Source organism: Telopea speciosissima, chromosome 7 (genome assembly GCF_018873765.1).
Source record: "Telopea speciosissima isolate NSW1024214 ecotype Mountain lineage chromosome 7, Tspe_v1, whole genome shotgun sequence".
NCBI lineage: Eukaryota > Viridiplantae > Streptophyta > Magnoliopsida > Proteales > Proteaceae > Telopea > Telopea speciosissima.
Window position 1 is genome coordinate 50795305 of NC_057922.1, and position 14435 is coordinate 50809739.

Below are 14435 nucleotides of genomic sequence, written 5' to 3' on the forward strand. Positions count from 1 at the left end.
TCTTCTCCAATCCATGACCAGACCATAGAAAATTGGAGAACAAAGACTCCAATGTGGAGATAACACACGCAGGTATCCCAAATAAGTCTGTCCAATAGATATAACCACCCTGCTACACAGAAGAGATAACCTAGAGTCTCCCCACATGAGACAAAAACCTAGATTTCCACCCTTCTAGCCTCTTCCTCACCATATCAACAAGGGCAGTACAATCTGCAGCCTTCAGCTTACCTAAAATCAAAAGGACACTAAGGTACCTGTTGGGGAGCTTTGTGTAGAGAAGCTAGTCAACTCCACCAACTAACTACGAAGGTGAGGCTGAACACCTCTAAGAATTATAGAGGATTTGGAGTTAATCAGCAAAAGACTTGAAGTAATATAGAAGTCCCTCAATGTATTTATCACTACAAACACCAACCTACATTCAAGCTTCACGAATATCATCAAATCATCAGCGAAAATCAAATGAGACAACAATAGGGGCTTAAACCGAGGGATAACATACTTAATACGATAGGCAATAACAATGTGGAAATTTGTACCAGATTCTTTTCTATACACATACTTGATGCGTAATTATATGTATGTCCTAAAATCCTCATTTCTAGTGACTTACAATATAACGACCATATGAACAGGATGTCCGGTCCTATCCCTAGTTGAGAACTGTATAGGGTAAGAACCTATGAAACAAATTTATCAGTCCGTAAAAGTGATTCATGCAATAATATAAAAAAAAACATATTTATTCAACTTAACTCGGGTTTGATGGACATACTCTAATAATCCCCCACTTGTACATCAAAGCTAATTTCCCATATGCTTTACACTCGTACTCTCCACATGTTTCGTAAACACTATAGGTGTTAAGCCCTTAGTCATGGAATCCGACACATTGTCTGCTGACTCTATATTTAAAACTGCAACATCACCATTCTGAATGATCTCTCTAATCAGATAATAGTTTTGCAACACGTGCTTATTTCTCTGATGGGGTCTAGGTTCTTTTGCTTGTGCAACAGCCCTTTTGTTCTCACAATATAACAGTATCGGCCATTTGACAAGATTAGGAACAACACCTAGGTCACTCAAAAATTTCCTAAACCAAACACTTTTCGCGCCTGCTTCAATGGCTGCAATATACTCAACCTCATTGGTTAGAATCGATTGTAGATTTCTGCTTTGTGCTCCACATAATTGATCCTCCTCCCAACATAAATATCATACCAAAAGTAGATTTCTGGTCATCCTTATTAGTATGAAAATCCGAATCAATATATCCCATCAATGACATTTGAGTAGTGTCATAGACCAAGAAATTATCCTTAGTATTTCTCAAATACTTGAGGATATTCTTTCCAGCAGTCCAATGCTCTCGTCCATTGGATTGATACCGGCCCACAATTCCAACTGAATAGCAGACGTCTGGTCTAGTACATAACATGACATACATAAAACTTTCCACTACAGAGGCATAGGGAATTCTTTTCATCTTTTCATTGGCTCTTGAGACTAAAAGCATTGGGACTTAGATAAACTGATTCCATGTCTGAAATGAATGCTTTCTTTCTCCATGTTAAACGTAGCTAGCATTTTATCTATGTAAGTGGATTTTGATGAGCCTAACTTCGTAATCTTCGATCTCTCAGAAGCTTAATTTCTAAGATGTAACTAGTTACGCCTAGATCTTTCATTAAAAATGTTGTGGAGAATCACATCTTTACTGCTGTCATGGGTTGTCCCAAAGTTTTCTTTTTAGTATTTTTTGGAGAGAAAATTTAAAAGAAAAAACTCTAATATCAAAATATGGGACCATCTCATAACTTTTGTGGATAAAACATGAAGAACACATGGTTACACACCATCTCTAATAATTGACTAATCCGAATGCGCAGCAGTATCGGATTAGACATAGAACCTTTGCATTTCAAATGTGGATCACATCCCATGAAAAAAATTAATGGGAAACAATATAGGTTACCTGAGAACGGCAAATGAAGTTCCTCCTCCAGATAATAGTTTTTCATCACTTGAGCAATGTTGGAAATGGATCCAGATGAACTCTTGAACCTTCGATTCACTGCAAACGATCAATAAAAACTATTACCAACGAAAAAACAGGGTTTCACAAACCCAAAACCACACACCAAATCCCAAGAGAGAGATTGGCCAAGGGGGAGCGAGCACAAGTTCAGCCAGCTGTGCTTGGGTGCGCCTCCTCCTAAGTGTGTTTATGTAATCAATGGCTTTAGGGGGATCTCATTAGTAGACTCCTAATGGGACTAGGTGACTTGTTGGTAACATTTCTTCATTTGCAATCCAACTTGCTTCTAAAGGACAAAAAGGTAAATCTAAAAGGGATTTTTGTGATGTTTTAATTTTTGTTAATTTTTTTTATCGAATAAAAATTAAAACTATTTTTAACTTTTCAATATATGTCATGCATAATTAAACTCTTCAATTTGCATATTGGATCCTCCACTAAATAATATCCCATGATAAATTATAGGGCATATAATTAAATACTATCAAACCCCAATTCATCATACATATCCTTAATCAAGGATTTTGTGATCATAATCGGATGCCCAAAACTGCGATTAAACGTTGTTGAAATAATATAATAATATTATGATCGATAATTAAAAAATGATTTTGTAAACAATTTACAAAAAACACCACTGGATCCAGATTCCAATCTGATTGATCACAAACTATCTCTCTACCTAATATTCCCCAGTCAAGGGTAGTAAATTCTATGTTAAGCATCTATTTAGTTCACGATGCACAATCACGAACCAACACACCGATATATAGTCCATATACCGTCAACCATTGGTGTACTAAAACCCGTGATGTAATGTCGTAACGATAAGGATCTCTCAGGTTAAAGGATCAACTGGTGATGGGTACACATCTGTTCCTAATATAACAAACAGTAACAAATGTGAGAAATTGTACCAGATTCTTTTCTATACACATACTCGATGTGTACTTACATTTATGCCCTGAAATCCTCATTTCTAGTGACATAATTTAACAATCATATGAATAGGATGTCCAATCCTATCTCTGGTTGAGATTTGATGGAAAACCCATTGAACTAACATATCAGTCTATAAAAGAAATTTGTGTAATAATATAAAATTAAATCAAAGGAAATGAGTTTTTCTCCCATAAGAAGTAAGTGGTTTCGAATTAAATAACCGGTGAGTATTTTGTGTTTAATATGGCTGCTGCCAAGAAAGTGCTGCTACATTTATAAAAGGGCTAAATGTTCAAAGGGTATTTTGGTCATTAAAACTTGAACTTTTCAGGTAACAGATGACATATGTTCCCCAATTCATTTAAACGTTTTCCGTGTTTAGGTCTCGGTCAAATTTATGGACCAAGAAACTAATGCACGAGAAATAGACAACCATGATCTCATAAAATAATTTAATTTTGGGAAGCAGTTTTCTATAGGGGGCGTGGCCTAAGCCAGCACTTTATGAGTCTATCTATCTCCTCCTTAAAACAAAGTGGCAGAGGTGTCTTTTCACATGAGGAGGAGAGAGAGAGAGACTCATGGGAGTGTTGGCGTAGGCCATACTCCCGACAGAGATCTTTTTTACCTTAATATTTTACAATTTAAATCAAATGACCGAATTACTCCTACAAACTAAGGGTGTTAAATTAGAATTGTAATCGAAAATTGAATCTGGATCGTATAACTGGAATCGAATGGAATTTGGTTACCATCTTGCATTAAGATGCAGGAACCGAGCTTGATTTGGTTTGGATCTGGTTCCAGCATAGCATTCAAATTTGGTTATCAAAATCGAACCGAGAAAGTCGTTTGAGGTGGTATGGTCATGTTCAATAGAGGTCGTTAGATGCTACAGTACTTGGACGAACTCCATGGAATGAGTAGTCATAAATAGAGAGTTGGACAAACTCCAAAAGCCCTTCCTATAAATACTACAACAACAACCCAATTCAACAACTTCACACATCCATAGGATTATTAACATATCCTCAAAAGTTATATATCTTCTCTATCGTCAAAACGTTTCTTGGCTTCTTATTTCTTCCACCGGCAGCAACCAATTAAGCTGAGATAATTTCTGAAGGAGGATGGAATTCTGGCGAAAAGCTACCTTGGTTTTGATTCTCGTTGTCTTTGTTGCTATTTTAAGTCAAGATGGTGTTGAGGCTACAAGGTTATTATCTGAAGATTTTGCTGCAAGTTCAAATCATTTGACAACATATCCTTCAATTTATGAGAAGGCCAAATCCAACAAGGTTTGTTGGCTTGGTCGATTGTCGTCCGGGCCGAGTCCAGGTGGTGCTGGACACTAATAAATAGAGATGAACTGATGAAGATTATGGAATGTTTCATAGCCAGTTGAACATACGAATGTAACATAGTTGTGAGGGATTATAAGAAAGTAGGGAAATTGTAAATAGATTATTTATTCTTTGTATGAGAAAACCTTTTATAATTCTCAGTGGTGAATTAAGAAGTTGTAACATTACTTTTTTGCCTTTTTAAGATAAAACATTTTTGTCAACGATGGTACATCTTATCATTTCATATAAATACTGTATGAAATAACTTTCATCTTTTTTAAAATCTTTTTTTACTGACCTATACGTTAAATATTATATTAAATAATTTTTTTGATAGGTAATATCAAATTTATTGCAAAGAAAAGAAAGACTATATATAAGAAATAGGGTTTCACAAACCCAAAACCACAGACCAAATCCCAAGAGAGAGATTGGCTAAGGGGGAGGGAGCACAAGTTCGGCCAGCTTTCCTTGGGTGCGCCTCCTCCTAAGTGTGTTTATGTAATCAATGGGTTGCGGGGGATCCCATTAGTAGACTCCTAATGGGAAAAGGTGACTTGTTGGCAACATTTCATGATTTGCAATCCAACTTGCTTTTAAAGTGCGAAAAGGTAAAATCAAAAAGGGATTTTGTGATCTTTAAATTATTGTTAATTATTTTTATTGAAAAAAATTAAAACTATTTTTAATTTTCTAATATATGTCATGCATAATTAAATTCTTCAATTTGCATATTGGATCTTCCACTAAACAATATCCCACGATAAATTATAGGGCATATAATTAAATACTACCAAACCCCAATTCATCATACTGATCCTTAATCAAGGACTCTGTGATCATAATCGAACGCCCAAAAATACAATTAAATATCGTTGAAATAATATAATAATATTATGATTGATAATTAGAAAATGATTTTGTAAACAATTTACCAAAAACACAACTGGATATAGATTCCAATTCGATTGATCACAAACTATCTGTCTACCTTATATGCCCCAGTCAAGGGTAGTAGATTCTATGTTGAGCATCTCTTTAGTTCACGATGCACAATCACGAATCCAACACACCAGTATATAGTCCATATGCCGTCAACTAGTGGTGTATTAAAACTTGTGATGTAATGCCGTAACGATAAGGATCTCTCAGGTTTAACTTTTAAGGGTCAACTGGTGATGGATACGCAACTCTCCTTAATACGACAAGCAGTTACAAATGTGAGAATTTGCACCAGATTCTTTTCTATACACATACTCGATGTGTAATTACATTTATGCCCTGAAATCCTCATTGCTAGTAACATAATATAACAATCATATGAATAGGATGTCTGATCCTATCTCTGGTTGAGAACGGTTTTGGGCGAAAACCTATTGAACTAACTATAAAAGAAATTCATGTAATAATATAAAATTAAAATTATTTATTCAAATTAACTCGAATTTGATGGACATTCTCCAACATTTACATCCATGTGAAATTAAATCAAAGGAAATGAGTTATTCTCCCATAAGAAAGTACGTGGTTTTGACTAAAATAACCGGTGAGTATTTTGGGTTTAATATGGCTGCTGCCAAGATAGTGCTGCTACATTTATAAAAGGGCTAAATGTTCAAAGGGTATTTTGATCATTAAAACTAAAACTTTTCAGGTAACAGATGACATATGTTCCCCAATTCATTTAAACGTGTTTTGTGTTTAGGTCTCGGTCCAATTTATGGACCAAAAAAGTAATGCGCGAGAAATAGACAACCATGATCTCATAAAATAAAATTTTACTATTTAAATCAAATGACCGAATTACTCCTAAAACTAAGGGTGTTAAATTAGAATTGGAATCGAAAATCGAATCTAAATCGTATCAGAATCGAATGGAATTCGGTTACCATCTTGGATTGAGATGCAGGAACCGAGCTTGATTTGGTTTGGATCTGGTTTCAGCATAGCATTCAAATTTAGTTATCAAAACTGAACCGAGAAAATCGTTTGAGGTGGCATGGTCATGTTCAATGGAGACCTTTAGATGCTATAGTACAAATGAATGATTTGATTCTGATTGACGGAACTAAAAGAGCCAAGGGTATACCTAAAATTACCTTAGGAGAAGTGGTGAGGGAAGATATGCATAGCTTGGACTTGTTTCAAATATGGCCTCAAATAGAGTTGATTGGAGGACAAGGATCCATGTAGCCGAATCCCATTTAGTTGGGATAAGACTGAGTTTTTATTGTAATTGTAATACTAATATATTATAGTTATTATACTATTATATTAATACAGTATAATACTAATATATTATTATAATACTACTATATTATAGTATTATATTGAATGGGCACAAGAACGCTAACCAACTGTGTAGCCTCAACACCAGCATGGTAGCCAATAAAATGCATACAAAGACATTGGTTTGTGTCTAGGCGTAGGAACCACACTAACCACGCAAGCGGTTTGCATTCTTTTTCCCATACTATATATATGTATGATATAAAACTATAAATCGTAAAGTAACCGAAATGAATAGGAATCAAAACCGAACAGGTACGCGATAGGTACCATTTTTTAAAATTGAAGCGGGACTCGGCCTGGTTCTGAATACACCAATTCTCCCTGGAATTGAACTGAATACCCGATTCCGAACCAATTTATACTCTCACTACAAACTATTAAAAAAATAAATAAATAAAATAAGGGAAATAGTTTTTTGTACGGGAGTGTGGCCTACGCCAGCACAACCATGTGTCTATCTCTCTCCTCCTTAAAAAAATAATCCCTATACAGTATGAACTGCTGGTCCACCCATTATTTAAAGATGAATTTTAGTAATTTTGAATATCTTAGTACTTCTACGCGCTTACACAGTCAACATTTCTTATTAGCCTCCACGACCATTTCAAATAATCAAAGCCCCACTCTGGTCAAGACTTACGAAATAAATCATAACTGACTTGGACAAACTCCATGAAATGAGTCATAATTAAATAGAGAGTTGGACAAACTCCAAAAGCCCTTCCTATAAATACTACAACAACAATGCAACAACTTCACAAATCCACAGGATTATTAACATATCCTCAAAATTTATATATCTTCTCTATCGTCAAAACGTTTCTTGGCCTCTTAGTTCTTCCACCGGCAGCAACCAATTAAGCTGAGATAATTTCTGAAGAAAGATGGAATTCTGGCGAAAAGCTACCTTGGCTTTGATTCTCGTTGTCTTTGTTGTTGTTTTAAGTCAAGATGGTGTTGAGGCTAGAAGGTTATTATCTGAAGATTTTACTGCAACTTCAAATCATTTAGCAACATATCCTTCAATTTATGAAAAGGCCAAATCCAACATGGTTTGTTGGCTTGGTCGATTGTCATCCGGGCCGAGTCCAGGGGGTGCTGGACACTAATAAATAGAGTTGAACTGATAAAGATTATGGAATGTTTTTCATAGCCAGTTGAACATACAAATGTAACATAGTTGCGAGGGATTATAAGAAAATAGGGATATTGTAAATGGATTATTTACTCTTTTTATGAGAAAACCTTATTGTAATTCTAAATGTAACATAGTTGTGAGGGATTATAAAGAAATATGGAAATTGTAAATAGATTATTTATTCTTTCTATCATAAAACCTTATTGTAATTCTTATTGGTAAACTGAGAAGTTGTAACATTACTTTTTTTCCTTTTTATGATAAAACATTTTTTCCAACGATAGTACATCTTATCATTACACATAAATGCTGCATAAAATAACTTTCATGTTTTCTAAAACCCTTTTTTACCGGTCTATACGTTAAATATTATATTAAATAATTTTTTTGACAGGTAATATCAAATTTATTGCAAAGAAAAGAAAGACTCTATACACAACTATAAGGTAGCCTCTCCCCCCCCCCCCCCAACGCAAGCTCCCACAAATCAAACGCTATGAGAGCAAGGGGGTCCCTGAATCAAAGAAGACCAATGAAGCTACAATGAGAAACAATGAACTTGATAGCTTTAGAATATAAACAACTATAAGGTATCCTTGATCCTCTTCACCCCTAGATCACCCTCTGCCTTAGGCCTACAAATTCATCCCCAAGAAACAAAAATTAATTCTCTTCTCCAATCTGGGCCCAGGCCATAGATTATTTATTCTTTGCATGAGAAAACATTATTGTAATTCTCAGTGGTGAATTAAGAAGTTGTAACATTACTTTTTTGACTTTTTAAGATAAAACATTTTTTTCAACGATGGTACATCTTATCATTTCACATAAATGCTGCATAACATAACTTTCATCTTTTTTAAAACCCTTTTTTATCAGCCTATGCGTTATATATTATATTAAATAATTTATTTTGATAGGTAATATCAAATTTATTGCAAAGAATTAAAAAGAAAGACTATATAAACAATTATGAGGAAGCACCCTCCAAGCCCCCAGCAAATCAAATGCGATAAGAGCAAGGGGGCCCCTAAATCAAAGAGACCAAAGAAGCTACAATGAGAAACAATGAACTAGTAGCTTTAGAAAAAGCCCATGGTCCAAAGCCCCACCAAAACTAGTGAACTAACCAGAAGACCAAATGGTGTGAATTCCCCAAATCTCCACGAGGTATTGATTTCTATGGGATTCGGACCCCTTCGGAAGAATAGCATGACACCGTTCCTCCACAACAAAGCAAATGTTGAAATAATCAAGGATTTTGTGATCATAATCGGACTGCCAAAAATACGATTAAACATCGTTGAAATTATATAATAATATTATGATTGATAATTAGAAAATGATTTTGTAAACAATTTACAACAAACACCACTGGATCCAGATTCCAATCCGATTGATTACAAACTATCTCTCTACCTAATTTCCTCAATCAAGGATAGTAGATTCTATGTTGAGCATCTCTTTAGTTCACGATGCACACTCACAAATCCAGTACACCATTATATAGTGCATATGCCGTCAACCATTTGTGTGCTAAAACATGTGATGTAATGCCATAACGATAATGATCTCTCAGGTTTAAGGGTCAACTGGTGATGGGTACACATCTCCCCTTAATATGACAAGCAATAACAAATGTGAGAATTTGTACCAGATTCTTTTCTATACACATACTCGATGTGTAATTACATTTATGCCCTGAAATTCCCATTTCTAGTAACATAATGTAACAACCATATGAATAGGATGTCTGATCCTATCTCTGGTTGAGAACGGTTTTGGACAAAAACCCATTGAATTAACTTATCAGTCAATAAAAGAAATTCATGTAATAAATAAAATTAAATTATTTATTCAAATTAACTGATATTTGATGGACATATTCCAACATTTACATCCATGTGAAATTAAAACAAAGGAAATGAGTTATTCTCCCATAAGAAGTACGTGGTTTTGACTTAAATTACCGGGGAGTATTTTGGGTTTAATTAATATGGCTGCTACCAAGAGAGTGCTGCTACATTTATAAAAGAGCTAAATGTTCAAAGGGTATTTGGGTCATTAAAACTTGATCTTTTCAGGTAACAGATGACATATGTTTCCCAATTCATTTAAACGTTTTCGGTGTTTAGATCTCAGTCCAATTTATGGAATACGCGAGAAATAGACAACCATGATCTCATAAAATAATTTAATATTTTACTATTTAAACCAAATGACCGAATTACTCCTACAAACTAAGGGTGTTAAATTAGAATTGGAATCGAAAACCGAATCTGGATCGTATAACCGGAATGGAATGGAATTTAGTTACCATCTTGGATTGAGATGCAGAACCGAGCTTGACTTGGTTTGGATGTGGTTCCAGCATAGCATTCAAATTTTGTTATCAAAATCGAATCGAGAAAATTATTTGAGGTGGCATGGTCATGTTCAATGGAGGCCTTTAGATGCTATAGTACAAAGGAATGATTTGATTCAAATTGAAGGAACTAAAAGAGCCAAGGGTATACCTAAAATTACCTTAGGAGAAGTGGTGAGGGAAGATATGCATAGCTTGGGCTTGTTACAAATATGGCCTCAAATAGAGCTGATTGGAGGGCAAGGATCCATGTAGCAGAATCCCATTTAGTTGGGATAAAGCAGAGTTTTTATTGTAATTGTAATACTAATATATTATTATAATACTACTATATTATTGTATTATACTGAATGGGCACGAGAACGCTAACCGGCCGTGTAGCCTCTACACCAACACGGTAGCCAATAAAAGTGCACACAAAGACATTGGTTTGTGTCTAGGCGTAGGAACCACACTAACCACGCAATCGGTTTGCATTCTTTTTCCCATACTATATATATATATATATATGGTATAAAACTATAGGGAAAAAGCTTTCTGTCCAGGAGTGTGGCCTACGCCAGCACTCCCATGAGTCTATCTCTCTCCTCCTCATGTGAAAAGACACCTCTGCCCCCTTATTTTAAGGAGGAGAGAGATAGACACATGGGAGTGTTGGCGTAGGCCACACTCCCGGACAGAGAACTGCTTCCCAAAACTATAAATCGTACAGTAACTAAACCAAATAGGAACCAAAACCGAATAGGTACGGGATAGGTACCATTTTTTAAAACCGAAGCAGGACTTGGGCCAGTGCTTAATCCACCAACTCTCCCTGGAATCAAACCAAATACCTGATTCCGAACCGATTTATACCCTTACTACAAACTTGTTACAAAAACAAATAAATAAAAAAAGGAAAGCAGTTTTCTGTACGGGAGTGTGGCCTACACCAGCACTCCCATGTGTCTATCTCTCTCCTCCTTAAAACAAGGGGACAGAGGTATCTTTTTGCATGGGAGGAGAGAGAGAGAGATTCATGGGAGTGCTCGCGTAGGCAACACTCCCGGACAGAGAACTTTTTCCCATAAAAAAAAATAACCCCTATGAAGTATGAACTACTGGTCCACACGTTATTTAAAGATGCATTTTGGTAATTTTGAATATCTTAATACTTCCATTACCAAAAAAATATATATATATCTTAATACTTCTAAGCGATTACGCACTCAACATTTCTTATTAGCCTCCACGACCATTTCAAAAAATCAAAGCCCCCCAGCCCCACTCTGGTCAATACTTGGACGAACTCCATGGAATGAGTCGTCATAAATAGAGAGTTGGACAAACTCCAAAAGCCCTTCCTATAAATACTACAACAACAATCCAACAACTTCACACATCCACAGGATTATTAACATATCCTCAAAAGTTATATATCTTCTCTATTGTCAAAACGTTTCTTGGCTTCTTAGTTCTTCCATCGGCAACAACCAACCTGAGTTAATTCAGAAGATGGAATTCTGGCGAAAAGCTACCTTGGTTTTGATTCTTGTTGTCTTTGTTGCTGTTTTAAGTCAAGATGGTGTTGAGGCTACAAGGTTATTATCTGAAAATTTTGCTGCAAGTTCAAATCATTTGACAACATATCCTTCGATTTTTGAGAAGGCCAAATCCAACATGGTTTGTTGGCTTGGTCGATTGTCGTCCGGGCCGAGTCCAGGTGGTGCTGGAAACTAATAAATAGAGATGAACTGATGAAGATTATGGAATGTTTCATAGCCAGTTGAACATACAAATGTAACATAGTTGTGAGGGATTATAAGGAAATAGAGATATTGTATATAGATTATTTATTCTTTTTATGAGAAACCCTTATTGTAATAAATGCTGCATAAAATAACTTTCATCTTAACATTTTACATAAATGAAACATTTTTTGTAACATTACTTTTTTTGCCTTTTTAAGATAAAACAGTTTTTTCCAATGATGGTACATCTTATCATTTCACATAAATGCTACATAAAATAACTTTCATCTTTTTTAAAACCCTTTTTTACCGGGCTATGCGTTAAATATTATATTAAATAATTTGTTTTGATAGGTAATATCAAATTTATTGCAAAGAAAATAAAAACTATATAAATAACTATAAGGTAGCCCCTCCCCCTCCCCCCCCCCCAAGCCCCCAGCAAATCAAACGCTATGAGAGCAAGGGGGGCCGTGAATAAAAGGAGACCAATGAAGCTACAATGAGAAACAATGAACTAGTAGCTTTAGAAAAAGCCCATGGTCCAAAGCCTCACCAAAACCAATGAACTAACCAGAAGAACAAATGGTGTGAATTTCCCAACTCTCCACAAGGTATTTATTTCAATGGGATTCGGACCCCTTGGGAAGAATAGCATGACACCGTTCCTCCACGTCAAAGGGAATGTCCCTGATGATGATTGAACTGGTGCGAGTCTTGTTCCGAAAGATACAAAAATTCCTTTCCTTCAAAATGTGATCAATAGTGCAATAGATTGCTAGTTTGGCAATGCAACCTATTAGATCTCCCTGGAATTCGGTCCCTACCCATTGAGCTTCCAACTCCATACTCCCCCATGTCTCTTGGATGGCGAGCCTAACCTCAGGATCGTTCCCCATATATGTGAAGTGAAGGGGCAGTCAAAAAATAAGTGGTTCTTGCTCTCCAATCCTACCCAACAAAAGCTACAATAGTAAGGCACCTGAATAGATTGTCTCCGGAGTTGGTCCCTAGTTGGGAGGGCATCCAACAAATAACGCCAAGAAGTGAATGACTGATGAGGAATACAAGAATGAAACCACACATAAGTGGACCAAGGCACATGAGGGAGAGGGCTCCTCAAGATCTCCCAGGCCGGTTTAGAGGAAAAAATACCAATTGAATAACCTTTCCAGATAATGGAATCCTGGACTGTCTCCTCTTGTCTACCAATATTGCATAGCTAATCCCAAATCCTAATGAGGTCCAATGAAGAAGCGTGTTCAGGATCCCAACCTCCCTCCCAGAGAATGAAGTTAACTGCAGCAAGCTTGTTCAACCCAATATCATAACAAACATGATCTCCATATATGAGTATCAGAACTCCGTCAAGGTGCCAAGGATCCAACCAAAGTCTAGTACCCTCAAGTACCTTTGATTTACCCACTTCACCCTTAAAGACTCTTTATGGGAGGCAATCCACCATATCTGTTTCAGAATTCCTGCCAAGTTCATATCCTTGATCCTCTTCACCCTCAGACCACCCTCTGCCTTAGGCCTGCAAATAGATCCCCAAGAAACAAAATCAATTCTCTTCTCCAATCTAAGACCAGACCATAAAAAATTGGAGAACAAAGACTCCAATGTGGAGATAACACACCCTGGTAGCCCAAGTAAGTCTGTCCAATAGATATAACCACCCTGCTACACAGAAGAGATAACCTGGAGTCTCCCCACATAAGACAAAAACCTAGATTTTCACTCTTCTAGCCTCTTCCTCACCATATCAACAAGGGGAGTACAATCTACAGCCTTTAGCTTACCTGAATTCAAAGGGACACCAAGGTACCTGATGGGGTGCTCTGTGTAAGAGAAGCCAGTCAACTCCACCAACTAACTACGAAGGTGAGGCTGAACACCTCCAAGAATTATAGAGGATTTGGAGTTAATCAGCATAAGACTTGAAGTAATAGAGAAGTCCCTCAATGTATTTATCATTGCAGACACCGACCTACATTCAGGCTTCACGAATATCATCAAATCATCAGCGAAAATCAAATGAGACAACAATAGGGGCTTAAACCAAGGGATAATATACTTAATACGATAGGCCGTAACAATGTGGGAATTTGTACCAGATTCTTTTCTATACACATACTTGATGCGTAATTATATTTATGCCCTGAAATCCTCATTTCTAGTGACTTATAATGTAATGACCATGTGAACAGGATGTCCGGTCCTATCCCTAGTCGAGAACAGTTTAGGGTAAGAACCTATGAAACAAATTTATCAGTCCGTAAAAGTGATACATGCAATAATATAAAATAAAAAATATTTATTCAAATTAACTCGGGTTTAATGGACATACTCTAATAATCTTCCACTTGTACATCAAAGCTCATTTCACATATGCTTTACACTCGTACTCTCTACATGTTTCGTAAACACTATAGGTGTTAAGCCCTTAGTCATGGGATCCGACACATTGTCTGCTGAGTCTATATTTATAGCTGCAACATCACCATTCTGAATGTCTTCTCTAATCAGATAATAGTTCTGCAACACGTGCTTATTTCTCTAATGGGGCCTAGGCTCT